Source organism: Equus caballus, chromosome 22 (assembly GCF_041296265.1).
Source record: "Equus caballus isolate H_3958 breed thoroughbred chromosome 22, TB-T2T, whole genome shotgun sequence".
In the NCBI taxonomy this organism is placed as follows: domain Eukaryota; kingdom Metazoa; phylum Chordata; class Mammalia; order Perissodactyla; family Equidae; genus Equus; species Equus caballus.
In genome coordinates, this window is record NC_091705.1 from 32,561,740 (window position 1) to 32,578,140 (window position 16,401).

Sequence of the window (16,401 nt, forward strand, 5' to 3'; positions counted from 1 at the left end):
TTTGTCTCATATAAGTATTGCTATCTCAGCTTTGTTTTCATTGGCATTTGCAAGAAGTATCTTTTTCCATGCCTTCACTTTCAGTTTGTGAATGTCTGTAGGGCTGAAGTGTGTCTCTTATATGCAGCATATACATGAGTGTTTTTTTAAATTCAATCAGCAACCCTATGCCTTTTGTTTGGAGTGTTTAGTCCACTGATTTTAAAGTAGCTATTGATAAGTATGTGCTTATTGCCACTTTGTTACTTTTGTTTGGGGTGTTTTAGTCGTTCTTCTCTGTTCCTTTCTTCTTCTCTTCCCTTGTGGTTTGATGGCTTTCTTTAGTATTATTTTTGGGTTCCTTTCTCTTAATTTTTCGTGTATTTATTGTGTATTCTCTTAATTTATGTGCATTTATATATGAACTATGAGGTTCATATATAACAACCTATGGATATAGCAATCTATATTAAGCTGATGGTCTCTTGAGCTTGACCTCTTGCTTAAAAGCTCTACTCCTTTTACTCCCCTCCTCCCACATTTTATGTTTTTGATATCATATCTAACCTCTTTTTTTTGTTTGTGTGTATCTGTTACCCTCTTATCATGGAAATAGATAATATTAGTACTTTTGTCTTTTGACCTTCATATTATCTTCATAGGTGGTTGACCTGCTACCTTAACTGTATATTTGCATTTACCAGTGATTTTATTGCTTTTTTTTGGGATAATTTTCTTATTCCTATTTGTGGTCTTCTCATTCCAAATTAAAGAAATCCCTATATCATTTCTTGTCTTGCTGGTTTCTTGGTGATAAACTCCTTTAGTCTGGGAAAATCTTTATCTCTTCTTCCATTCTGAATTCTGACTTTCCCTGGTAGAGTATTCCTGGCTGTAGGTTTTTTCCTTTTAGCACTTTAAATATGTTGTGCCACTCCTTCTAGCCTGTAATGTTTCTGCTGAGAAGTCAGCTGGTAGCCTTATGGGGTTTCCTCTGTATGTAACTTTTTGCCTTTCTCTTGCAGCTTTTAGGATTCTCTCTTTATCTTTAATTCTTGACATTTTAATTATAATGTGTCTTGGTGTGGTCCTCTTTGACTGTATCTTGTTTGGTGCTCTCTGTGTTTCCTGTACCTGGATGTCTGTTTCCTTCCTTAGGTTAGGAGAGTTTTCAGTTATTATTTCTTCAAAAAGATTCTCTGCTTCTTTGTCTCATTCCTCTCCTTCTGGGACACCTATAATACAAATGTTAGTGTATTTGCTGTTGTCTCAGAGGTCCCTTAGACTGTTCTCAATCTTTTTAACTCTTTTTAAAAATCTGTTCAGCTTGGGTGATTTCCTCTAGTCTTTCATCCAGCTCACTAATCCCTTCTTCTCTATCATCTCTGCTATTGAGTCCCTCTAGTGAATTTTCCATTTCCAGTATTGTATTCTTCACTTCTGATTGGTTCTTTTTTATATTTTCCAATTCTTTCTTGTAGTTCTGAGTTCATCTGTTCTTCTCCCAATATCAGTGAGCATCTTTGTGAATTTTTGTTTGAATTCTTTGTCAGGTAGATTGTTTATTTCTGTTTTTTTTTTCTTTCAGTTCTTTTCCCAGGGTTTTATCCTGTTCCCTTGCTTGGAACATATTCCCTTGCCTCCTCATTTTGCCTCTTTCTCTGTGCCTATATCTATGTATTAGGTAGCTCAGGTATGTCTCCTGATCTTGGAGAGATGGCCTTATCTAAGAGATGCCTCATAAGGCTCAGCAGCGTGCTTCCCTCTCATCACCAGTTCCAAATATTCCAGGAGTGACCCCTGTTTGGGCTAAGTGTGTCCTTCTGTTGTGGCAGGGTTGTTCTTGCTGCAGGTGCCCAGGGAGGCTAGGCTGTCCCCCTGCCTGGCTGGTTGTAATGTTCAGCTGTGTGTGGCTGCTATGGACCCTTCAGTCAGTTTATCAGGTGTGGGGAGCCCCAGCACAGTTGGCTGCAAGGTCTAATAGCACATACCTGTTGCAATTTTTCTGTTAAGTGAGTAGGCCCCCAGCATGGCTGGTTGTCAGGGTCAGGGGCTTATAATTGCTGTAGACCCCCAGCCTGAAAGGCTCTTGTCAGCTCTTTCAGGATTGCAGCTGAGTGGGGCCAGCCACAGGCATGGGAGCACCCAATTGTTTCCAGCTTTGGAAGATGGGGCCAATCCTCTATGTGGTTGTTTGGTAAGTACAAGTCTCCTGCAAGTGACAAGCCCCATTTCCCACAGTGCCACACACACCATCAACACAGACCTGCCCTGTGTGTGTGCCCTGATCCACAGAGTGGACCCACTTGCCTGGCTGCAGAAGTTCTAGGCACTCTGCCTATGTGGGCCCACAAGTTGCCCAAGGGCTTGCTGTTGGGTGGGGCCAGTCCCTAGGGCAGGCTGCCTGTCCTGGCTGAGCTGGATTACATCAGTGCTCTAGTGGGTGGAGCAGACCCTGGGCTAACAGGCCAGGGGAAGAACTCCAATGGCATATGCCAGCGTCTGTCAGCATGCCTGTACTAGGTCACAATAATGGCTGCCACCAATGTCTCAGCCCCTGGAGAGGTCTCACCTCTCATTGACAGGCATCCAGAGCCTATCAGGTGAGTCTCTTTTCACCACAGGACTATGCACCTTTCTTTCTGGTGATTTTTGGTTGTTTTCTGAAATGGGTGAATTTGTGCATGGGCCCTTTAAGAGCTGGCTTTTTCCCCCTTATGTCTGATAGCTTTTCTAAGGGTATCCCCCATTGTTGTTAGTAGCCAGCAAAGCCAGATATTATGACCCTTGTCTTGGTTGTGCTGAGTCAAAAAACTGCTTATAGAGGCAATGCTCCCCTTCTCAGAACCCTGGCTCCTCCAGGGAAGGCTGCATACCTGAAGGTTGCTCCCTGCTGGCCATGAAGCTCTGCAAATCATGAAGGTGGTGTTTTTTCTCTCCAGAAGGCAATTTCTGCCTCTTCCACCTCAGTCAGCACTCCCTCGTTGCAGGGGTTCTTTTTATCTAGTTTTAAGTTCGTTCTCTCTCAGGGATAATTATTCCAAGAGTAGTTGTAACTTTGTTGTGTTTGTGGGAGGAGGTGAGTTCAGAGTCTACCTATGCTGCCATCTTGACACCATCTCCCAGGTATTATTTCTTCAAGTACTTTTCCAGCTCTGCTCTTTCTCCTCTCTTTCCTTGACTCAAATAACACAATGTTAGATCTTTTGTTATAGTCCCAAAAGTCTCTGAGGCTGTATTATTTTTTTTCTACTTTATCTCTCTATTGTCCAGATTGGGTATTTTCTATTTTTGTATTTTTCCATCCACTAATTCTTTTTTTTAACCCTTCTATTCTGCTGTTGAGCCCATCTATCGACTTTTTAAAATCTCAGTGATTGTGTTTTTCAGTTCTAAAATATCCATTTGGTTCCTATTTCTATCTTTTATTTTTTGTTGAGACTTTCTATTTTTTAATTTGTTTCAAGTACGTTTGTAATTGCTCACTGAAACATTTTTTATAATGGTTGCTTTAAAATTCTTGTCAGATAATTTTAATACCTCTGTAATTTCATTGTTGGCATGTATTTATTTTTTTTTTCATTCAGTTTGAGTGTATCCTGGGTTTTGGTATGATGAGTTATTTTCTGTTGAAACCAGGATAATCTGGGTATTGTGAGACTCTAGATCTTATTCAACTCTCTGTTATAGCTGGCTGTCTCTGACACCACTCCATCAGGGGGAGGGTGATGCTGTCTTATTAATAGCAGGTGGGGGTAGACATCTAGGGTTCTAACTTACGCTTCCTTGACACCTGAGTTCTTTTTCCACATTCTTTTGATCAATGTCAGTAACAAGGCAAACCCAGCATCAAAGAGTGTAAGAATGGACTCTACCTCTTGATGGTAGAGCTTCAAAGTCAGCTTGAAAAAGAACATAGACACAGGGAGGGAAATAATTGTGGTCACTTTATTTCATGATTATGGCTATTAGTAGACAATATTGGGAAGCAGCTACCAAAAGAATGGCTTTGGTTTGGAATAGTTTATCCTAAGTTATTTCTTCTGTGAGTGATTTCATAGCACGGACGGGTGTATAATAGGGACTCTTTTTGGTGTCAAAAAAGTTTCGTTTTGATAACAAAACCATGTTATCAATTTATAAGAGAAGTTTTATCTTTTTGCCCTCTGTAGGTGGTAGATACATGCCTATCTTACCCAAAGGCAGATCTGAATTACTGAAGTACAAGTTAAGGAGGGAGATGGTTAGAACATGTCCTGTTTTGTTCCTCACTAAGAATTGTAGTCTTACATGTCAAGACTCTTTCTATTGACGCTGGCTCTCTTATCGGTACTAGAGGCTGATTCTACATGAGCGTAAATAACCAGGGAAAAACACTGACCTTATGTAGTTCTTGACCAATTTCTATCTACAGAAGAAAGGGCAGTGAAAGCTGCAAACAATCATATGTTGTATTACCAGATTCCCGTACAAGATGTAAAAGAGTGTAACAATAGTTGAATGAATGGGCTCAGTGATTATATGTCATATAGAATATTGGCCTATAAAGATGAAAGGGGCCCATACCTTCAAGGATGATAAAAAAGTAAAGTGGATTGGTAAGAGTTAAGAGTTTTCTAATCAGAGAAGTCTCAAATGGTCCTGGAAGCAAGAGAGATTCCAAAGTATATTTCAGAGTTTGAGCTTTTAAATGAATTTTATTTTGTAAAGTAATGTCATGGGGAGACAGGCAGGAAGAAGACCTGGGTCAAAAGTTCAAGGCACTTAACTTTGTTTTTAAAGGAAAGCATGAATCACTGTTTTGGCATTTTCGTCTCCTTGCATTGAAATCCCATCTTGAGTCATTGGGACCCAGGCTCCTCATACTCTCTCCTAAAAAACTCCATGATCTTATCCTTTTCTGCTCTCCAAATATACCTCTCATCTCTTCGTTATACACATGCCCCTCCAGGAATGTTTTCTTATGCCTTGTAATGTTTCCCCCCCTATTTTTCTCCTTTGCTAAACCCTATTCACTTTTAAGATTCAGTTCGTGAGTCAGACCCTGATAGAGACTTACTGATCCACCATGTAGAATTAATCCATTTGTTCTTTGTGTCCACCCATCTTGATTTTCCACCATTGCTCCTGTAACAGATTATACTCTTTTTCCATTTCATTGCCTGTGTCCCCTTTTATAAAGTGATCATCTCTAGGGCAGGGATGTGGTCTTCACATTCTTAATGCTGTAATGGCCACATGTTTATTGATTAGCCAAGGATCTCTTGGACTTGGTATGGTTTCATCTGTGGCAGATCTGGACCCTCCACTACACAGCATCCTGGAACTGTTCACTGTGGTGCCCCATCCCATCCTGGGCTTCACAACCAGCCTTCCTTCTGCCCCAATCTATGTACCAAGAAGGGGCAAGTGCTTTTTAACTTGTTGCAAAGCATATATTCTTAATTAATTTTCAGATCAATTCCTAGAAGTGGAATTAGTGGTTCAAAATATATGATGAATTTTACAGCTTTTGAAATGTGTCGTCAAATTGCCCTTCAGAAAATTTATTCAGTCCTTCCATTTCCTTGAACACTTGCTATCACTCAATATTATCATTAAAGAAGGCTTTTCCAGTTTATTAGGCAAAACAATGTTCTCTTATTATTTCTTTACTATACTCATATAGGTTTAATCCATGCTACTATTTTTATGCCCTAAATTTCCATTCATAGGACTTCCCAGAGGATTAGCAGATATTTATGTAAATACCTTCTTCCCTCCTCCTGATTTTTTCTGGACATCTCAGAGTTCTGAGGGGCAGCTATGAAGATTGGGCTTCACATTAGGTTCAGCCTGTGTGTGCAGTTCTGTTTCAATCCTCTACTCAATCCTGAGTTGTCATACGGTGTTGAGGGGGATCTCTTACTTCTGTGTTCATGGTTTTCTGGACACAAGTACTGGGAATTCCTTCGTGTTCTATGATTGTCATGCACCGAGTCTGCTCTGGGCTGAGCTCTCTTGTCTTGTTTGGTATTAGGGGGAGATTAGAAGTGGCCTCAACAGGTGGTGAACAGAGCAATAACTTGGAAAACAAGCAAGATCAATATCTCATCCTGCACAGCCAGCCAACCTTTTCAAAGCTTCATCTGTATTGATTTCTGTGAGCGACACTTCCCTTTCTTGGGTAATCAGTCCCTTTGCTCAGCAGGTGAACAAGAGAGCAGTACTTATTCGTGCTCTTGTAGGAGCAAGAATGGCTGCTTAACTCTGAGCTGTTGGAGGGGAGGGAGGGAGGCCCAGAGTGGCCTCTGTTGGATTAAATTCTCTGTGCAATGGTTTGGGTGACATAGGTATTTGTCTGTCATCCTTGTTCTAGATTGAAGGCACGTAAGTCCAGGGTGGGCAGAGAGATGTGGCTTAGCAGCAACATGATGAGGAAAAGGTTAGTAAGTTCAATGGAAGAGAATAAACTTTATTACATGCCCACTGTATCTTCCAGTGAGATAAGCATTGTGACTTTCATTCTGCAGATGATGAGAGTGTGGTTCAGAGAAGACAAGTTACTTACTCCAGATCACACCACTGGTGGTGTCAAAATTTGAACCCAGATCCGGAGGACACCAAAGTTACTACACAACCCTGTATCCTATACCCTTCATCTGAGGACACAAAATCTGATATCACATGGTCAAAAAAATACCTGGATGAAACTCTTTAGTCTGGGGCATTGACAACAAACTAGAGATGTATAAGTTTAGGAAAAGGGGGTATGTCATCAAGTATCCAAAGGAGTGGGCTATGAAAGAGAAGATAGAGTTATTTTCATTGCTTCAAAAGGCAAAAGTAGGATGAGAGAGTGGAATTTCCTGGAAGGCAGATAATTCCTCCATAGAATAAAGCATGTTCTAAGGAGGTATAATTTTAAACAAAGTAATGGGTTGCCCTGAGAGCTTCCCCAACACAGAGGCATGTTTTTGCATAATTCTGTACATTTGAGTATGCTGTTCCTTTATTCTGCAGTGCCTAGTGAACTCCTACTCATCCTTCAAGACTCAGTGCAAATGCCATGCACCCATCTATCCATCCATCCATCCATCCATCCATCCACCCATCCACCTATCTATCCAAGAGTATCCATTGAATTCTAACTATGTGCCAGCAAATGTGTTTGGAACTGGGGAAATATAATGAAGAAGATAGACACAGTCCCTGGCCTCATGTAGCTTATGTTGTGGAGTGAATTTCCTCTCTGTGGCTTTGTGTGACATGTGACTACTCGAGAGCTCTCAGTTGAGCCTCCTCTGTGTCCCCACTTCCAACTGCCTGAGGCATTCTCTGGCAGTCTGAACCCACTCTGCTGGCAAGGCTCAGAAGGGCAGAAGAGCCAGAGAACTAACACTCTCTGGAAGCAACCTTCACCAAGTGCCTACTGGCAGTTGGTATATTGAATACTCAGGATATCTCATCCCTCAGGTGGGATGACTCTAAGGTGTGTGCTCTACACTGACTCACTCAGACGTCCCCAGTATGATTAAGATCCAGTTGCTCACAGTGATAACTGGTTGATAATACATCCCACGTTGGCTGTCTTCTTTCCCCTATATCACTTTCCCTCTTCTCTATTTGAGTTTCCTGAGATCCCCTCCCAAATAAACTCCTTGCCCTTGAATTCTCTCATTGTCTACTGCTGGGAAAATAGAAACTAAGACACTATAGATGGGTAATAGTGGTTAGGAGGAAAAGGGTCACATTAGAATAAACATCTTTATGGTCTAAGGCCTATAAGGCATGTATATGGTACAATATTTTGTAGAGGTGATGCTGTAGTTTATATTTAGTTTGGTTTGTAATAAAGGTGTGTGCATTGATGGTTTTCCTTTTCCCTTGATACCATAAAGAAAGATCAAGCCCATCCAAAGAGGGGAAGTGAGGCAGAGCAGGGAATCAACATTTACTTTGGTGTCTGGCTGTCCCACATAGAATGTGAGCTCCGTGGGATGGTGATCATATTTTCTTCACTGCTGTAATTCACGGACCTGTAAAAGACGTTGCTTCAGAACAGGCAGCAGCATTGTGAAATTGACTTGTAAATTCAAGTAGTCTCTTTGTGAGTTGCAGCTTTTCACCACCACATTTAACAGGAACAACCACTGCAATCACCACCACAAAAATTTATAGGCGACTTTTCATGGACCAGGCACTGTGGTTGGTGCTCTACATCCATTTTCTCACTTAATACTCCCAATTTCTCTGTGAGGTGCTTCTGTGCTATAGGTGTTGCTCTTGTAGCAGGTGCTGGTGATGCCCCACCCTATCGCCTGTTGGCCCACTTGAATTCCCCTGCAGTTGTGACTCCTATAGGTATAACTGCTCTCTACCTCAGGTGCCTGAGAGCTTTAGCTGGCACCATGGAAACTTGCTCTACTGCATATAGATAGAATCTGGAGGTAGAAGTAAAGACCTCGGGGGTAACCTTCAACCAGTGAGAGAATGGAGTAGGCTGATAATCTGCTCCAGCCTCTCTGACCAGTGTGAAGACTCTAGGGGCATGATTTATACCATCGCTCAGAGCTCCCCCTGTAGGACTGAGCTCTAGTGGCCCACAGCAGTAACCTACTCATTAACACATGCTTAATTGGCTCTTCTCCCTTCTCTGTTTCCCATTCTCCACTTCCTCATCTGCCATAGGGGATCACTTGCATCCAAGTCCTTATCTCAATGTTCACTTTGAGGAACCCAAGCTAAGATAACCATTGTTTTAAAATAGGAAAATTGATATTCAGAGCAGTCAAGGGACTTTATTCTGGCTTCTCACTTATGTGGTAGACCAAGATTTGAACTCATCTGTCTTATCTGAGTATGATCCTTCAGTTCTATACTGTATCCCAAAATAAAGACAGAAATTGTATTCAACCACAAAGGTAGGTTCCTTCATTCATTCACTAGCACCTACTATGTGCTGGGCTCTTCTTTAGGTACTAGAAAAAAAGAGTGAATAATGGCAGTGTTCAATTTAGAGTCTAGTAGGCGAGTGTCTTAGCTCAGACTGCTATAACAAAATATCATAGATTGAATGGCTTAAACAACCAGCATTTATTTCTCAAAGTTCTAGAGGCTGGGAAGTCTAAGACTGAGGTGCTGGCAGATTCAGTTCCTCCTGGGGCCTCTCTTCCTGGCTTGTAGGTGGCTATGTGCTCACATGGCCTTTCCTTTGTATGTGCACATACGAGAGAATGAGAGAGAGAGAGAAAGACATTGTGTCTCTTCTTCTTATAAAAGCACTAAACTCATCATGAAGGCAAGCACCACCCTCATGACCTCATCTAACCTAACCACCTCCCCAAGGCTCCACCTCCAAATACCACCACACTGGGCATCATGGCTTCAATATATGAATGTTGGGGTAAGACAAACATTCAGTCCATAACAGGGAGGTAGATTGGAAGTACTCACAGATACTATAAATAACAGAAAGAGGCTACAGAGGAGAACCCATCAGAAGTATTTCAGTTCAATAACTCAAGAGCACAGTGGAAAAGTCAATGATATGATTATTAATCACTTCTATAAGAGCGATAACTTGGTAATTATATTTTCATACATTCATTAAGCATTTAAACCTAATTTTTATACACAATGGGGTTATAACAAGGCAGTGTTAGCTGGCTCATTTTATATTCAGTTTCCAAAGATGTTAACTGACATTTAATAGTTTGGTAATTGATCTATGTCATCTTAAATTATCGGTACAACCTTCGATGGAGGAAGGGAAAGTATTTCTGGAAGTCCAGTGCACCTTCACTGTCTAATTTCTGTCACTTGCAGATAAAAATTGGGTCACTCTAAACTGTCACAGTCGAGGGAGATGTATGTACCTTCACTTTTTCATGAGATCGTATCAAAAGTCTCCCGGGGGTAGCTCACTTCCCTAGTCCTTCACCATGGCCCTTTTGGTTATCATATGGTTTTTGTAAATTTCCTCCTTTCCTGTCTCAGTTCATTATGACATGTCCCATCTCTAATCATGCCCAAAGAGCACAGACTTCACTGCATCGAAGCCCTGCATTCTGATGCCTGCCGATGCGTTGTTGATGAGTAAACCTGGGGACCAATGTATAGATTGCCAGTATCTCCTATGGCTATCGAAACAGTTGACAACTGTGCCTTCCACGTCCCTGTCTCTCAAGAGTCTTGTCTGCTTGCTCCTGGCTGGCATGCTTCTAAGGGGGGGAATACCAGGCGGCATTTTCTACTCTAAGCGTGAACCCCACATGTCTCCTTATTTGTAAAGTGGGGGTGGTAGTAGGATCTACCTTAAGGGCCGTGGTAGACACTCTTTGCGCTCTACCCATATCTCTTCGGCTCTTACCATTTCTGTGCATGTTGGCCTAACTTCATCCCAGCACCTGCATTTCTTTTCCTGGGGGCTCTCTCAGGCTGCTAAAGACTGTTCTGCTCACAAGCATGGGCGCTGGAAATGCCAAGGAGAGAAGCTTGCAGCCAGTGACTAAAGGGAGCTGTTGTATAAATAGCCCAGCTCCTTCGCTCCTTGAATGAATAACTGAAGTGCATATCCCAGAGCTCCCTGGTGGTATGGAGATCCAGTTGCCCACGATCGTAACTGCTTATGATAGCGCACCCTTTTCTGGCTTCCTTCTTTCTCTGTCTCACTTCTCCACTCCCCTACCAGTGTTTCTTGCAATCACCTTTCAAATAAGCACTTGCACTCAAATTTTTGTCTCAGATTTTGCTTCTTTGCCAAACTAAGACATTAGGTTGTCCTAAAGATTAAATAATGTATGCATGTGTAGCTCTTAGCATGGTGTGTGTACATATTAGTTGCCCAGTAAAATTTTGTTGAATAAATAAGTAGATATACCCAACTCCTTGAAATCTTATGATTTCATCTATTATTTCTTTGAGGCCCAAGTTCTCTGTTTTTATGGTTCCTGAATTCAACATCTCCACTTATCTCAATTTATAAAGAACGATTTTTATAGTTAAATAATTCAGAATCATCTTGTTACCTCTTTTCTTCTGGTAACATTAGATTATTAAAAGTTTATGATTTCCAAAAGGCAATGTCCTATGGTTTATGCAAGGGGTCTATAACAGAACATTCACACATTTAGCATAGCCTGAGCCCAAATTAACATATAGCACACACATCCCTGTAACGACAGTTACCCAGCTGCACTGAAGAAAGGGGTTTGGACTTTCTCATCAAGTCTGGGCCTTGGCTCATGTTTGCACAAGGACCCATGGACCACGTCCTGATTGCCATGACCACCACATTGCCATGGGTCTTCAAATTTGTGAGCAACAGGCTAACTCTGGATGGCAGATATGTTTTTTCAGTATATAGTGCAATAAAACAATTCCGCAAGTCTTTAAAAATTGGGATATTTCATTGAAGATCTGGGGGGCTGGCCCTGTGGCCTAGTGGTTAAGTTCAGTGTGCTCTGCTTCAGTGGCCTGGGTTCAGTTCCTGGGCGTGGACCTACACCACTTGTCAGTGGACACGCTGTGGTGGCAACTCAAAAAATAGAGGAAGATTGGCACAGATGTTAGCTCAGGGCGAATCTTCCTCAAGCAAAAAGAGGAAGATTGGCAACAGATGTTAGCTCCGGTGAATCTTTCTTGGAAAAAAAGAACAAGAAAAAGAAAATCTGGATTTATGTCTTCTCTCGAAAATATTGGAAGATCTTGTAACCCTGGGCCTGAATTTCTACATGGCAGCAATCAGCTGGTGCTAAACATCCAGTGTTCCTTCTCAATGGGGCATCTGGGCATAGCTTTTTAGTCTGCTACAGTCCCTACCACTCCCTATTCTCATCCATCCCACATCTTTTAATTACGTTATTCGTCTTTATAGTCATCTTAGTTGGTGACCATGGCTTTTCAGAGATGAAGAGAACAGAACTCTCGCTCCATTTTTTTCTCTTTTCTTTTCTCTATATTAACACTTTAGCACCCAAAGAATAAAATACAATTATGTTCTTCACAACCTAATTACAGGATTAATTCATGGTGCATTACAGGTGGTGGGACCTGGTAATGAGACAAAAATTACAGCTGTATGATGAACATTTGTCAATTTGCTCTGAACATAATGCAAAAGTCTGTTTGGGGTCTTTTGGAAATGGAGGGGCTGGGAAAAATGGCCCTCTCGTCCTGCCCACTAATAGTCCTTGTTTTACACACCTGGTTTGCAGCCGCCAATTTAATGTCTCTATTCCCTGCCTTTAATGCTCAGATGCCTCCTGTTCTCCTTGGATCCTTGGATAAATCCAGTATCAAAATCTCTTTGGATAGGCTTATTGTTAACAAAGTGTAAAAAAGGAGGAGTCTCTGAATTTATCTGTTAGAAGATCACGTGCTCCTGCTCTTTGGGTGGAAAGATGTTGTATGTAATTTTCCCTCCAAGCAGCTGCGTCCTGAATAATGCACAAAGGTTTGGTCTAGTCAGGAATGTTAAACACTTGTTTATCTGTCTCTCTATTCCCCACATCCACGGGGAATCAAGACAAGAACAAATACTCTGCTTTAGGAAATTAAATCCACTCAGATTAGTGTAAAATTCTTTAACGTCAGGTGGTCTCAATAAAACTAACTTCTCTCAATTTATCCATACTCTTTCAAACTAAACACGATCCTAAAATATACAATATTGATGATCTTTAAACATAGTAATTCTCAGCAAATGTCATTGTGTTCTGGGTGAAACTTATCAGATCCTGCACATGAATTAAGTATGCCGTGTCCCTCTCTCTTAATTTTACATTCTGTGGAGATTTGGCTCCCAAATCATGAGCACATTGTCAGATTTAGTGACCTCATTTCTCATCCACGACAGCCTTAATGACACTCAAATATATCATTCACTTTTCCCCCATTCCAAAATATACCAACATTGTATACCATCATTCACCCAATTTGAATTATAGGCTATTTTTTAAATAATTCTCATTCTGTCTAGACAAGGTTGATAATTCAACTGGAACTTATAATTCAATAATGATCAAATTTGGAGGAAAAATTAATTCCCTACTTGGTCTTTTCCTATTTTAATACTGGCCAGCTTTTTGAAATTTGTCTGTGACTTTTTTTAAAAGATAGAATAGATTTTAGACCCAATTTAACTTTCAATTTATCAGCATACTGGTCAAAGGAAATGAATGTAATTTCCAAGATCAAATTAATTCCTAATACACTAGAGTGCAGATTTAAACAGTAGGCAAATACAGCACTAATAAAAACAACAATTTTCCCTCAGCTCTATGCCAGCTCTTTAGCTTTGTGAAGGGACCACAGATGTCGCCGTTCTCTGCCTCATGCCTGGGTTATTTCTCCCAAGAAGGAGGATACGAGGCGAGGCCTTGCAGCTCTGAGCACGTCTCCCAGGAAGCTTCATTTCTTTCCCTGCTTTCTCTAGTCTCTCTTTGAACCAAACTCCTGCATCTTCATTCTCTTCCCTTTATGGGGAGCTTTTCAGTTCCTTCATACTCCTTGTGAAAACACCAAGCAATACATAACAATATACACAGCAAAAAATAAAATTCCTTTCTAACATCGCTCCTCCCACTCCTACTTTTCTCCCAGGAGGAAACCACGGTTAACAATTTTATGTGTAAATTTCCAGTCAAGACAAGTTTCCCGTCCTTCCTTATCATGTTCCATTTACATGCTGCTAATTCTTAGCAAATTGGAAAGTGATGCAGGTATAAAAGTCAAAGGATCAACTATTTGTTGTGTGGGTAACCAGTCCGCTGTTGACTTGTTTTGAGATGATATTGACCTGACTGAAATGCAGTGTGCATATTGTTTTATCCTGAGGGAGCCATGTGCCTACCGCCACCATTCCAACCTCATACACTCCTTTTGGGGCTCTCAATCATAATACTACATTCCTCTGGACATCATAAATGTGATAGAATCCAGGGTCAATCAGAGCTCTTCTATGTGACTGATCAATGAATGCTGGGAAAAGAGGATCTCTTCCTTTTGGGCCAAAGAGATACATAGGGTTGAGGTTGCTAGTGGTCATCTTTCTTATGGAGAGGAAATAACCTGCCTGAAAAGAAGGCAAAGCCCTGAGGTTTCGGTGCCAGAACAACTGTCGGGCTTTCTGAGTTGCACAAGCCAATAGGTTGCCTTTATTCTAATTGAAGACACTTTGAGTTGGTTTTCTGTCACTTGCAATTGAAATTGTCCTGATGCGTATGCTGAGTGTGTCATGTTTCTTGCTAGCATCCAATTGTAAAATCTTTTCAAACATGTGAATGAGACTGAAGCATCTACACAGATCTGGCTTTGTATATACAGCTTCTGTATAACATGAGATAATACACCTGCAAATGCAATCAATGGTATTATGATAGCACACAGAAGAATACCTAACCCAGAGCTGTCCTAGGAAGATGCCCTAGAGATGGGGAAAAAGGGAAGCTCCCCAGAGAAAGGAAACCAGGCCACAGGTGAGAGCTAGGTTTACTTTAGTGTAGAATGTGAAGGAGAGTTTGAGGACGTAGAAGCATTTTTCATGGTTTAGAGGGCTCTGGTTTATGGAGTGGAAAGGTTTGGGTAAGATGAGAGCAATGTGGGCTTAGGGCAGGGGAAAGGAAGTACAGAGCTAACCGGGAATATAAGTGTGGGAGAAGACAGCTGAGAGGAGAGACTGACCAAGATCACCAGAAAGGTGAGATATAGAGAGAGGTAACTAGCCATAGGTTTTAAAAATATTTAATTTAGGGGAAAGGAGTGGTGGTTCACTCAGTCTGTAGGTATTAAGGGTACCTATGTGATCTTGGGAAAGTTAGGTGTTCGTGTCTAAAGTAGTAATCTATTGATCCCTTGTCCATTGATCCATCCATTGATCTATTGATCAATTGCTCCATCCGTATAGCCAGCCAGCCATTACCTAACCATCCATACACTCATCCATTATCCACACACCCCCAAACATTTATTGAGCTTCTATCATGTGCCATGGCTTGTGTTACTTGTCAAAGAGAAAGATGAAAAGATGTAGTTAAGATCTCTGGGGTCCTTCAGTCTAGGGTAGGAAAAGGATATATAGACAGATCACTGCAACACAGTTAGCTAAGTGCAATAATAAATGCTTTTGCAAAATGCCAAGAGAAGGCATGTTGGTTGTGAAGATTAAATGAGATTACGTGTGAAAAGCGCTTTGTGAGCTATTCAAATATTAGTCATTGTTATAATCTTCCTAACAACTCTGAGAGAAAGCCTTGGATTATTATCCCCTTAAATTTTTTTTGTATTATAAAAGCTAGCTAAGTACTTTACTACGTTACAAAATAGAGAAAATAAGAACTCACCCACGATTCAGCTGCTTTAACACTGACATTGTTTTATAATTTGCTAAGTTTCATTACTGTCTTTATTCTTGAAACTTTATTTTATTTTTCCACATAGCAATCATGCTGCCTATATCAAGATACTGATTTTTTCTCATTAAGTTAAATTATTTACATTTTTCCATGTGTAAACCCATTTCTTGGGTCACATCATGGGGAGGGGGTAGTTCCCATAGTAAGAGTTGACATGTCTCTGGCTCAGTCCTGGCCCAAACCCCAGCCTCCTGGTTCCTTATGAATTACCGGGCCGCTTCCTAAGAATGGCTACATGGGTCCCCTGTCTCCACCACTGTCCTCTCTGCCACTCTAGGCCTCGAGGTGTGCCTGGTACCCACATCATTTTCTTCTTTGCATTCTTGCTGACTCTGAAAAGCCTTTCTATGTCTGCTGATGAGAAGCTACCCCTCTGTCCTGAGCTCTGCCACCACAGTGAAGGGGAAGGTGACCTCTGTCCCCACCTGAGTCACATTCGTGGACCAATTCATGCCCACAGCAGATACCTGAGATTGAGCGATATCCATGCTCACCTCACTTCCTCTCCTTTTATTCTCTCTTAACTCTGATCCTCTCAGGCTTTCATTCCCAGCACCCCACCAATACAACTCTTGTCAAGGTCACCAATGACTTCCATGTTTCCAAGTCCAGTGGCCAGTTCTCAGCCATTCTCTTACTTGACTTATCAGCAAGATTTGATACAGTTGACCACATTTTCCTTCTCAGAGTGCTTTCTTCATTTAACTCCTAGGATACCACAATCCTGGTAACTCCTTCTCAGCTCCCTTTTTATATGCAAAGCACTTAGAAGAGTACCTAGCACATAGTAAATACTATAGAAGTGTGAGGCCTAATAATAATAATTATTATTATTTGATTCATTGTCAAGAGTTATGCAACCTAGGACAAATGACTTAACTTCTCTTAGTCTTATTCCTCATCTCTACTATAGGGATAACGTAGCTATTATAGCAATCAGATAAGATACAGTGTGTAACATGCCTGCAACTCAAGATGCTATTAACTATTTTTCTACTGTGGGACAATCAGGTTATATCATTTTTAA

At 41.1% G+C, this 16,401-nt stretch overlaps 1 long non-coding RNA gene across 1 annotated transcript in view; it reads left to right on the top strand.

Moving 5' to 3' along the window:
- Positions 1-2,480: 2,480 nt before the first annotated feature.
- Positions 2,481-16,401, top strand: part of LOC138920066 (uncharacterized) — a 77,840-nt gene continuing 63,919 nt past the window's right edge. Inside the window, exon 1 of the long non-coding RNA XR_011430709.1 lies at positions 2,481-2,582. This is a non-coding gene — a long non-coding RNA (uncharacterized lncRNA). The remainder of the gene's footprint in view (positions 2,583-16,401) is intronic.